General features: G+C 41.3%; 1 long non-coding RNA gene across 1 annotated transcript; it reads right to left on the bottom strand.

The window, feature by feature from the left end:
* Positions 1-879: 879 nt before the first annotated feature.
* Positions 880-4,594, bottom strand: LOC134200406 (uncharacterized). Its single transcript, XR_009975310.1, has 2 exons — positions 3,409-4,594; positions 880-2,959 (listed from the first exon to the last, which is right to left on the bottom strand). It is a non-coding gene; the product is annotated as an uncharacterized LOC134200406 (long non-coding RNA).
* Positions 4,595-11,824: the final 7,230 nt, after the last annotated feature.

The raw sequence follows: 11,824 nt of genomic DNA, 5'->3' as shown, positions 1-11,824 counted from the left end.
TGTCGCACACAAAAATAATATGTCAATGACATAAGTCGTATCTTACCACAGAGTAGAGAGACGACCGTCAGTCACATTTAGTAAATTCATTAAGTTAGATTGTTAGACGAAGTCATAGTCAGGTAGTTATCGGAGTTGTGGAAGGATGAGACAACCAATTGAGACTTTGACCTCATGTCTCAAGGTAAGTGACGCCATTGTCGTTCTGATGCTAATGGGCCTACACTAGTTGTATTCGTAAAGTATAAATTTTCCACCGCAGTGTTAATAATTTTGGTAGGTATCACTCTCAGTATCTATACCTATACCTGTTTTTGTTTCTAGAGGCATCCGTTATTGCCATTAAATATTTGTTTATTTATTTATTTAGTTACCCCAACAAAGTTATCATCAATACAAAACATTGACAAATTGACAATAAGTACATGACAGATCAATTATAGGGGCAATCGACAGGGCAATAGTTGACAAAAATCTTGAAATTATAAAAGCAATAATAATTGAATAAAAATAAATTAATAATTTTAAGAAATATGAATCTAAGAATAATAATTATTGGTGGTAGGACCTCTTGTGAGTCCACACGGGTAGGTACCACCACCCTGCCTATTTCTGCCGTGAAGCAGTAATGCGTTTCGGTTTGAAGGGTGGGGCAGCCGTTGTAACTATAATTGAGACCTTAGAACTTATATCTCAAGGTGGGTGGCGCATTTACGTTGTAGATGTCTATGGGCTCCAGTAACCACTTAACACCAGGTGGGCTGTGAGCTCGTCCACTCATCTAAGCAATAAAAAAAAAAACTAGGTTACGAATGTTTTAATATATACATGTAAGCTTGAGGGTAGACATTATTTTGTTGAACACCAAGTAACACGAAGTCACCTTTGATTTCTGATTTAATCAACAATATGTTATCTTAACAATTCACTTTAACACTTGTCCAACTTTAACCAGTACGTACAACAGTCACTGAATCACACAACGTAACAAGGATATAGTAAGTGCACCGGGCAAACGCAGTCCAACGAATGTTCATTGCAAGGCACGTTCCGCCTTTTTATACTAGCCGGCGCAGCTGGCTTATGAGTCACTTCTGTTGCAGCTGTTGTTTACGAGTCGAACGACACGGCCGGCGCACCTGGCTTGTGTGAGTCACTCCTATTGCACGTGCTAAACAAATATCGTTAACGCCGTCACGGCCATACTGACGTGCGCTCGTCCTCGTGCGCGTATTCTTATGGTATGTCTGTGAACAACAAACGTGTTCGTTCATCCTGACATTAACGGATGCAACTTAAAACGTGGTCTATGATATTAACAATCTAGTACGGATCGGTTCGCATAATTCTTCAGAAAATCCTATACTGGTTATAAATACTGACTGCTTACATACCTGGGCCAGTTCATTTAAAACTCTTCAGGTATGTAAGTATGTCCCTTTTAACTTAAATCGGAATTGTTATCCCTTCAGTTTTTCGAACTGGACCGGATAATGCTAGACCGGATCGCAATCCCTGTAGCTAATTGTTGTGGCTAGTCCGGATGAAAATCCCTATAGCCAAGCCATTGGACCGGACAGACCCTTCAATGACTTCACACTTTTTTTTTTCTCTTTTTTTTTTATTCTTTGCTAGTCCGGATCAACATCCCTTTAGCCAAGTCGTTGGACCGGATACATCCTTCAACGACCTACATTTTTTTTCTCTTTTTTTTTTTTTTTGCTAGTCCGGATTAACATCCCTTTAGCCAAGTCATTGGACCGGATACACCCTTCAATGACTTACAATTTCTTTTTTTTTTTTTCTCTTTTTTTTTTTTTTTTGCTAGTCCGGATTAACACCTCTCTAGCCACATACAATTCTCTTTTTTTTTTTTTTAATCTGCGTGTACGGTAACTTTTGTTAAAACATCTCTTAAACCAGAACATTTATACGGAATTTCTTCAGAAATAGTGCGAGACCGACCATCGTTTTCTACATTTCCAACACCTGCACCTGAGGTGCCTGAGCTTACAGACATTGTATCACTACCCACAGACTATGTTTGCTGTATCGCTATTTGCGGACAAAAATGTCGCTTCTATTGTCAGTGATAGAGTCGTCATCATTAAGATCAGTTTCATGAACAAGATTAATTAACCCATCTGTGTACGCCGTCACGTCATCGTCACTATAATTTTTAGAAATTTCTAGTAGGCCTGACGGGCCTCGAGGTATTTCACGTAAGTTTTCATGGGGAAATTTGTACACTCTATTAGAACTATTTACATGTCTCAATTTATACCTATCGTTTTCCAAAACTGCAGTAATGTTGAAGGGACCTTTACATTTTCGGTCAACTTACGAAAACAAAATCCCCAGCGGAAAAGAGTTTGACTTTAGCTTTGCCTCGACTAAACCAAGCTTCTGTTTGTGCCCTTTTTTTATGTTTTCGCCGGTCTTCGACCGTGCTAAATCAAGATCTAATCTAGAGGGATTATCACTCTGTTGAAACTTTAAGATATTTCAAGTGAACTACCCTGAACGGCAAACGTCTATTCTATTGGAGTAAACCCTGTTACTCGACAACGTGCACTATTAAGGGCGAGTTGAATATCCCCTAAGTGCTCTTGCCATCATGATTGGTCTAGGTTACTTTCAGATCAAAGAGTGACTTGTTCATGAAACCGCTTACCATTGAATAAATTACTATGACTTTGTTTTATAAGACTACATTCTGACCCTGAATGGAACATAAAGGGGAAGCCAAAACCACTTATCTGTAACACACTGAAGCTCTGGAACACACGTTGACGTCTCTGGTTGGACCTGCCACAGCACCTGGAGCAGTGTCGTTTTTCTTCTTGTAGCGCATGGAACACCCAGAAGCTACATGGCTCGCATCACCGCACACGTAACAGCCGACTTGCAGGCGAGAGCCGGGCGCCCACGGATGAGGAGGTTGTTCAGGTTTTGCAGGCTGTATTTTTGTGAGGCAAGTAGTAGCTCGAGCCTTAAGCGAATGTGTGAGAGTCAAAATTAAATCGACACCATCCAATACTTCAACTACTTTAAACGGCCCTTTAAACTTCGTATCTAATTTCGTTTGATTATGCTCTTCGTATTAATGTGTGGACGAGCTCACAGCCCACCTTGTGTTAAGTGGTTACTGGAACCCATAGACATCCACAGCGTAAACGCACCACACACCTTGAGATAGAAGTCCTAAGGTCTCAGTATAGTTACAACCGCTGCCCCACCCTTCAAACCGAAATACACCACTGCTTCACGGCAGAAATAGGCAGGGTGATGGTACCCGTGCGGTCGATGGCACTATACGGAGCACCCGTCTGGTGCCACGTCCTTACCCACGAGAACGTCGCCGCGCTGCGACGCCGGCAGCGCGCGATCGCAGTTATTCAATGATACCTCACAGTCTCCTACGAGGCGGCGCGCCCTAGCGCAAGTGCAGCCGGAGCGCGGGGGCTCCAATATCGGCAGTCCGTGCTGGAGGCGTGGTCTCGTCGTTTGGCGGACCCGTCAGCCGGCCTCCGTACCGTCGAGGCGATCTGCCCGGTTCTCGCGGACTGGGTGGGCCGCGACCGCGGAAGTCTCACCTCCGGCTACCTGTGCAGACTCACAAGACATTTTACCACCATGCAAACTTCTTACCGCAACAAATCTTACCAGCCACCACGCAAACTACAATTTTACGGGTTCCACCTCTCTTACACGACGTTACTCCCACACTGAGGAAGCCAACCGCGAACACTTGTCAAGCACGCACAAGCACGCACTTCACCGGAAAAACCTGCATCCGCCAGCCGGAACCCGAACATCGCCGCATCGCCAGACACGAACGCACCGGACGTCTTATCTTACAGGTCACGACGACTTCAGATGTGTCAATTTTTCTTCCCCACGGAAACTTGCTTGCTTTCTTGTTTGCTTGCTTGCTTAATTTCTTGCAATAGCTTGTTACGTGTTGTATTTCCGTTAGTAAATGCCATGTGATGAAGTCGACAGTCAAACTGGGCAACATGAGCCAGAACGTAAGATGTGACGATTTCTTCGTGGCTCAGATCTTCCATCGAGGTAACAGAGACGTTATTACACGACTTACGTATGCTGCATTCACGCTCTTGTGGCGTACCACTACTAGTATTCTGATCTGCATCATGTTTTTTTTGCTGTACTTCGAACATGTTCAAACACGTCACGCCAGTGAGAGTAGGGTCCTGATCCCACTTCTGATGTAAGCTTGAGGGTAGACATTATTTTGTTGAACACCAAGTAACACGAAGTCACCTTTGATTTCTGATTTAATCAACAATATGTTATCTTAACAATTCACTTTAACACTTGTCCAACTTTAACCAGTACGTACAACAGTCACTGAATCACACAACGTAACAAGGATATAGTAAGTGCACCGGGCAAACGCAGTCCAACGAATGTTCATTGCAAGGCACGTTCCGCCTTTTTATACTAGCCGGCGCAGCTGGCTTATGAGTCACTTCTGTTGCAGCTGTTGTTTACGAGTCGAACGACACGGCCGGCGCACCTGGCTTGTGTGAGTCACTCCTATTGCACGTGCTAAACAAATATCGTTAACGCCGTCATACACTTATTAGAAAAATACCAATAAAATGCCAACACAGGCGTGTATTAATAGATAGATAATATTCTACTGAACTGACTACTACAACGGCAACTGTGGATAGTATGTAAGATTAAATATGTCAAATTCAGTTTTGATCTCGCACAGACATCCGGTTTCGTTAAAATATCCGAGTCGACTGATGGTCGGAGACAGGAGTCAACGCTGAAAAATATATTATGTCGGATTTGTAACTAGACTATCACTTGCTATCACAATAATGTGTTTATTGCAGTTTTGTTTTTTTGTTTTGTAATCTAAAAGAGGTGGTAGGACCTCTTGTGAGTCCGCACGGGTAGGTACCACTACCCCGCCTATTTCTGCCGTGAAGCAGTAATGCGTTTCGGTTTGAAGGATGGGGTAGCCGTTGTAATAATACTGAGACCTTAGAAGTTATATCTCAAGGCGGGTGGCGCATTTACGTTGTAGATGTCTATGGGCTCCAGTAACCACTTAACACCAGGTGGGCTGTGAGCTCGTCCACCCATCTAAGCAATAATAAAAAAGTGTTTTTATGAGCTGATGTAGCGTGGGTAGGTGTGAGGCTTAGACGGTGGATGTAGAAGGTCACAGAAATCCGCTGCAGAACAGGACTGGTCGTTTTGACGAAGCTTAGGGGAGGCCTATGTCCAGCCGTGGTTGTCTGTGGGTTGAAAGAGAGGAGAGTTCGTAACCCACTTGATTGACAGACAAACATTACAACGATTTCTGAGATGAGATCGAAATCCCTATCGTTTTACAAGTCGCATAAGGTCATGTTGTCCCAACGGATAAGACATCGGGTATCATATTGTCGAGCGATGCGACAGTGTCGGTGTTCGAATCCCGCAGACAGGTACAATTTTTTTAATGAAACGCATTTAACACATGCTCACGAATTACCTTCACGATAAAGGAACAATATTCGTAGCGCATTTATGAACCCTCACCCGTATGTACCGCCATCCTGCCTATTTCTGCCCATTTCAGACTTATATCTCACGCTTGGATGAGTGGCGGTAAACTCGTTGGTGATCTCTGGTTGATCTGGACCAGAGGGCTCTAAGCGCCTCTCAATTGTACTCAATGAAAAAAAAAAAACTATACTTAAAACAATATTGACCATTCGGAACCATTCGAAGATTTTTATAATGAAATCATCCGTGAACACACAACAAAAAGTGTCCTGTGAAGAACGAGAAAATAAGCGCTGAACAAATACAACATAAGAAGAAAAAAAGTTAAGAAAGATGGATCGCGACGACTCGTTGCAACCTTTTCTTTCGAATATAATTCGATACGTCACACCGTAGCAAGGATGCCTTTGACAAACTTTTTTTTATAAACTTACATTTTGCATTGCGATAGTTTAAAATCAGTCTTTCGTATTTCCGATCTGGTTATAGATTGGACAGGACATATGACAAGGGAAAGCAGAATGAAATGGACTGAAATGGACTAAAATTATAACAAAATGGCAGCCACGTGGTGGCAAAAGAAAAAGCGGTAGGCAAGCTAGAAGATGGATAGTTGATATCAAGATGATTGGAGGGACAATCTGGTCCGGAAAAGCTACCAATAGAGGAGAATGGAAGCAGCTGAAAGAGGCCTATGTGTCACAGGGCACGCTGATCACTGAACCGGGAAACCCGATGTATTAGATTTAAGTTAAAACAATTTGCTACTGTGTGTAGATATCATTGTTTAGTATAAGCAATAAAGGCATATAAAAAAAATTAGATTCATTCACGAAACAGCTGCTCTTGAGTTGTTAGGCCTCCTTCGGAGCGCTCGGGCAGCTGTTAGCAAATCCCATCCCTCCTGGTTGAGCCTTCGCTTTCCCACCTGTCCTGGGGTAGCTGGAAAGGATTTCGGGCCACCAGTAATCCTTCCTTCCTAAAAAATATTGATAATAACAAGACATTTTAATGTAGCATTAATATTTTTTCTTTAAATCAGAACTCACTTCAGCTCGTATCGAGGTGTTGTCATATGTGCCTTTTTAGAAGAAGTGGAAATTGGTTGGCTTTTGCTTATACGTTGGGTGGTAGATGGGCAATGTCGGATTTGAGTCTGCCGAAATCCTTAGTCGCTTAACAATCTATTTCCGAGCCTCAGAAAAGATAGAACTCACTAGAAGCAGGGACAAGGTTGTAAATCAAATATCACTAGAGGTCCCGCAGTAGTCGAAATTCGACTATAATTAATTGGAATTGTAAGTTTGTACACTATTATGATTGTATTTTATACTTCTATAATCACAAATTTTGCCAAGGCTACACAAAAATATTAATAAAGACCACAAAGACAAACAATATTTAATCTATTCTCAATTTGACAACAGACGCCAAGAACAAAAGTCAAAAGTTTGACAATAAATAGTATGCATGCGTGTGTGCGTCAAATACATGGTATTTAGTGTGCGTAATGTTTTCTTTATTGATTTAATGTATCTTTCATGCATTATTTGAAAAACATATTAGCATTGTGCACTTCTTCTCTATATTCTCTATAAGTGTCGAAAATTTCATACTCCTCCGTCCGCGCAAATTTCGTAAAAAGGGATACAAAGTTTTTGCTTCACGTATTAATATATAGATGTTTGATGTGAAGATTACACTACAGTGTGTTAGGAAGTCAATAGCTAAGCTTGCACGTACAGATCATGACATTTCGAGATGAATTTACGACAGTTTTTTGTTTAGACAAACGAGTTGTGTTCGCGTGAGAGTCGAATACAATGCAATTATTGGTTTTTTGTTTGTCGCAAATTATTTTTTATAACTTTATAATTTAATCCGCGTATGTCGTTATGAAATTTATAATTGGCATAGAACATCATTAATAAGCAGTCACCGAGCAGGTATAATTGTAAAATAGGTGGTCTTATTACTAAAATTTTTTTGACTTTTTTGAAGTCGTCGTGGCCTAAAGTTTAAGACGTGTGTCATATTAGATGTATATATTTTTATTTATTCCTTAGATGGGTGACGAGCTCAAGGCCCACCTGGTTTTAAGTGGTGCCAAAGGAAAAGTATATGCACAAACAAACGACACCAAACAGGTAAGTAATATCATTATTTTGAAGAAGTTTAAACATAGATTTGATGATTTACAGTGCTTGATCTAGTTTCGTTGGGAGGGAATTGAGTTTGTACTGAACAAAGCCATGTTTTCTCGTAAGTGCGTCTATTTGATTTCTCGTGGTACATTGCCTCTCATCACCTAGATTCCCAATCGCAACGAATGACCGTCAACGGTATGACGATATTCTATACAACACACGCCTTTTCAGTCTGGGTTTATACTTTAATATAATAAATACAGTGAGGATACAAAATCGAATAACAAAACTTTATGAAATACAATATGCTTACTGGTGGTAGGACCTCTTGTGAGTCCGCGCGGGTAGGTACCACCACCCTGCCTATTTCTGCCGTGAAGCAATAATGCGTTTCGGTTTGAAGGGTGGGGCAGCCATTGTAACTATACTGAGATCTTAGAACTTATATCTCAAGGTGGGTGGCGCATTTATATTGTAGATGTCTATGGGCTCCAGTAACCACTTAACACCAGGTGGGCTGTGAGCTCGTCCACCCATCTAAGCAATAAATAAAAAAAGCTATTTAGAATCTAACATAGAACTCATGAACGTGCCACGTCAATGAAACATTGATAGTTAAAATTGGAGTCGTAATTAGGGTAGGCAGTAAACTAAAGTACTGAACTGAGAAACGTCTATAAAGCCGAACTGACGTAGCAGATCTTATGATCGGAAATCTAGAATTTACAGAGGTAGCTTTATGAGGATTCCGAATCAGGCTCCATTGAATTACCTTAGTTTATGACTGAATACAAAAGGATACTTGATAAGTTTTTTTTATCGTTGGTAGCCTAAGGGGCTATACCAACTTCGCACGGACCGGTAAGTGAACTCACGGGCTCAAATTGAGAGAGGCCTGAATCTCGCTTACGACATTTTCAAGATAAGCTTGCATATATAACAAATTCCGAACAACAACATTCGCACCGTCGGTCTACCGAACAATATCACACGCTCGGTGGAAGAACTTCCTTTGGTCGTCTAAGCCTACAATAGGAATAACACATATATTTTTGGGATATTGTACACCTTTTTTTTCCCCTACCTAACCTGATAGCCTTGAGAGGCTATTTCAGCGTAAAGTTAACTAGTAGGTGTGCTCACGGGGCTCAAACCGGAGTGATGCTAACACTGGCCCAACAAAAGCAGCGCTTCGCAGAATCCACCACCGGATCGGAAACGCGACCCACTGAGAAGATCCGGCGAGAAACTCAGTGGGCAAGGCTTTATAATTAGCTCCCCTTTGTGGTGTTTCTCGAGCGCTAAGACACATCCTCCTTCAAACGAGATTTGCGAAGACAACCCAGCGGTGGGCAGATACTGGTGGTACGACCTCTTGTGAGTCCGCACGGGTAGGTACCACCACCCTGCCTATTTCTACCGTGAAGCAGTAATGCGTTTCGGTTTGAAGGGTGGGACAGCCGTAGTAACTATACTTGAGATCTTAGAACCTATATCTCAAGGTGAGTTGCGCATTTACGTTGTAGATGTCTATGGGCTCCAGTAACCACTTAACACCGGGTGGGCTGTAAGCTCGTCCACCCATCTAAGCAAAGAAAAAAAAACTTGTCTGTTCCTCTGGCATTGCTGACACCCACGAGCGATGGTGACCACTATCAGGGATAGTGGGATTAAGGGAATAAAAAAGTTGTATTTTACGACACCCACGAGAAGGGGAGACGGGTTGATGATATTCCATGCCGCCAAAGACCTAAATATCAAACCTCGTATAAACGCCACTTCAGTGTGTGTCTCACCATTTGTGGTAATACGCATGTTGAACTTAGCCCAGAGCGTATAATAGTTACAGGTTAGATACACAATGATATTGTTACGCGCTGAGGTTCGGGATAATTAAATGTTCCACCAAAGTACAACTTAACACTGTATTCAATACTTAGAACACTTAAAACACTTCACAAACACTTTAAAATTCTCAATTCGCTTCGTCCGCTTCACTTCAGGTGACCCGTTTGCTGTTTCGCTTCGAGTAGTTACGATTACTGACTGACTGCGTGCCATCTCTACAACGCTTTTATAGCGGATACCACATCCCTAGAATTATCGAGAATATTCCACAAAAGCCGAGTACTATGTTTCTGCTATCTGACAATAGATGGCGTTGTACTTCTCGAGCGTTCTAGATGCTACTAGATTCTTTGTTATTCGTTCGACTATTAGGCAATAGATGGCGTTACTCTCACTGGCGTAACAATATCATAAGTTATGTTGGTGTAGCGTAATCCATAGAAATGGTGTATCAAACATACAGATGCACAGCAAAATAACCCTATTCGTTTTCCGAATGCTAGCCCGTAGTGGGAATCGAACCAACGACCTTAGATACACGGGAGTTAATTTCTGAGCCAGCTGATAAGGCACGAAAATTATAATTAAAAAAATATTTTAGAAAATCCTTTAAAACCAACTTTTAGATTGTTTCATAAAATTAAATAAGGTAATGCAATAATTTTAAAGCATGAACCAATTTATATTTTTAAAAAGTACATGGCTAACGTTTGACCAATGATTTGTTATTACAAGTGAATTCACAATACAATTCAAAAGCATTTGTTATTTTCAATTACGGAAGGATTACCGGTCCTAATTAATTAGGGACATAGCCAACATTTAGCGTTTGTTGAATGTTGACATGTTTAAATTGTACGAAGTATTTATTGTTGCTAATTAAATCTATAAATTTATCCCTTTATTTATGTTTGTATTTTGCGAATAATTTCTGAACGTATTTAATTCGTCGTAAACAAAAAAAAACAATTATTTCAACGCCTTGTAGCTAAATTTAAGAATTCGTCGTGGCTTGAAGGATAAGAAATTTAGTTTACTCGTATCGAGTGATGCCACTATGCCTATGTGGGCAATTTTATACATTATCGCTTTTTTTATAATACCCTAAAAGGAACTTGTGTTTCATGATAGAGGATGCGAGTTCATAATTCAAGAGACTCCAAGTGATTACGGAACTTAAACAATTTTGTAAATAAGGAATAGAATCATGATGGTGTAGTACCCGAGAGAGCATCTTTGTGTGAGGTATGTATAGGCAATTACTATTTTGTGCATTAAAGCTGTAATACGGGGTGTAAGAGCTGTTTTTACTATGAAATTATGACACCACCTCATGAGCATATCTATTTCTATACATGAGCTACTATAGCCCGTCAACACAGGTAAATTGGTGTACCCTTTTTTTTTCCCTCCTATGCTGATAGCCTTGAGTGGTTATTTCATCGTAACCTTAACTAGTGATGGTACCCAAGGGAAGGCAAAAGAAAAGGAGGCCGACCACAGAAAAGGTGGGACGACGACGTTAGACAAGTGGCAGGAGTCACATGGAACAGAGTGGCTCAAGAAAGAAAGGAATGGAAAAGGTTGGAGGAAGCTTTTGCCGATTGGCAAACAGGTCTAGGAAAGATAACCAAGCAACAAATTATATTAGTTTAAATTTATTCATATCTATTAAATTTAAGATTTTAATGCTAGTCTTTTACATAAGTATAAAAATTCATGTACTAAGAGATCTGAATAAAATGCTATATTATTATTATAGTGTATTAAACACTGCCACGCCTGGGAAGACGGCAGGACACACTCCGGCGAGGTGGGCAACAATCGGCCGGAGCGTTAGGGACTATTGGGAGAGAAACCGGCGAACTATACGGGCATTGTCGAGCAAGACTGCTTTTTGCATTTGGGCCACCACAGACTTTTTGTTAAGACCAAGCCTCTCAAGATGTTTTGAGAGGCTTTTAGGGACCAAACCATTCACCGACACAACTACCGGGATTATTTCTGCAGATACCACCCTCCACATGTCGGTCACCTCGTGCGCCAGGTCCAAATATTTGGTCTTTTTATCTGCCTCGGCCCGCACGAGGTTCTCGTCGTAGGGGATGGTGATATCCACCAGAAATACCAGAGACTCCGTCTGGTCCATCAGCACGATATCAGGCTTATTCGCAAGAATAGTCCTGTCCGTAATGATGGGCCGGTCCCAGTAGAGCTTGGCACGGTCGTTTTATTATTATTATTAACCTTAACTAGTAGGTGAGCTCACGGGGCTCAAACCTGACGACGTTGCT

The sequence above is a fragment of the Bombyx mori genome, chromosome 17 (assembly GCF_030269925.1).
Source record: "Bombyx mori chromosome 17, ASM3026992v2".
Lineage (NCBI taxonomy): Eukaryota > Metazoa > Arthropoda > Insecta > Lepidoptera > Bombycidae > Bombyx > Bombyx mori.
Note: the sequence above shows the minus strand (reverse complement) of the source record. Positions and strands in the feature narration are given on the sequence as shown.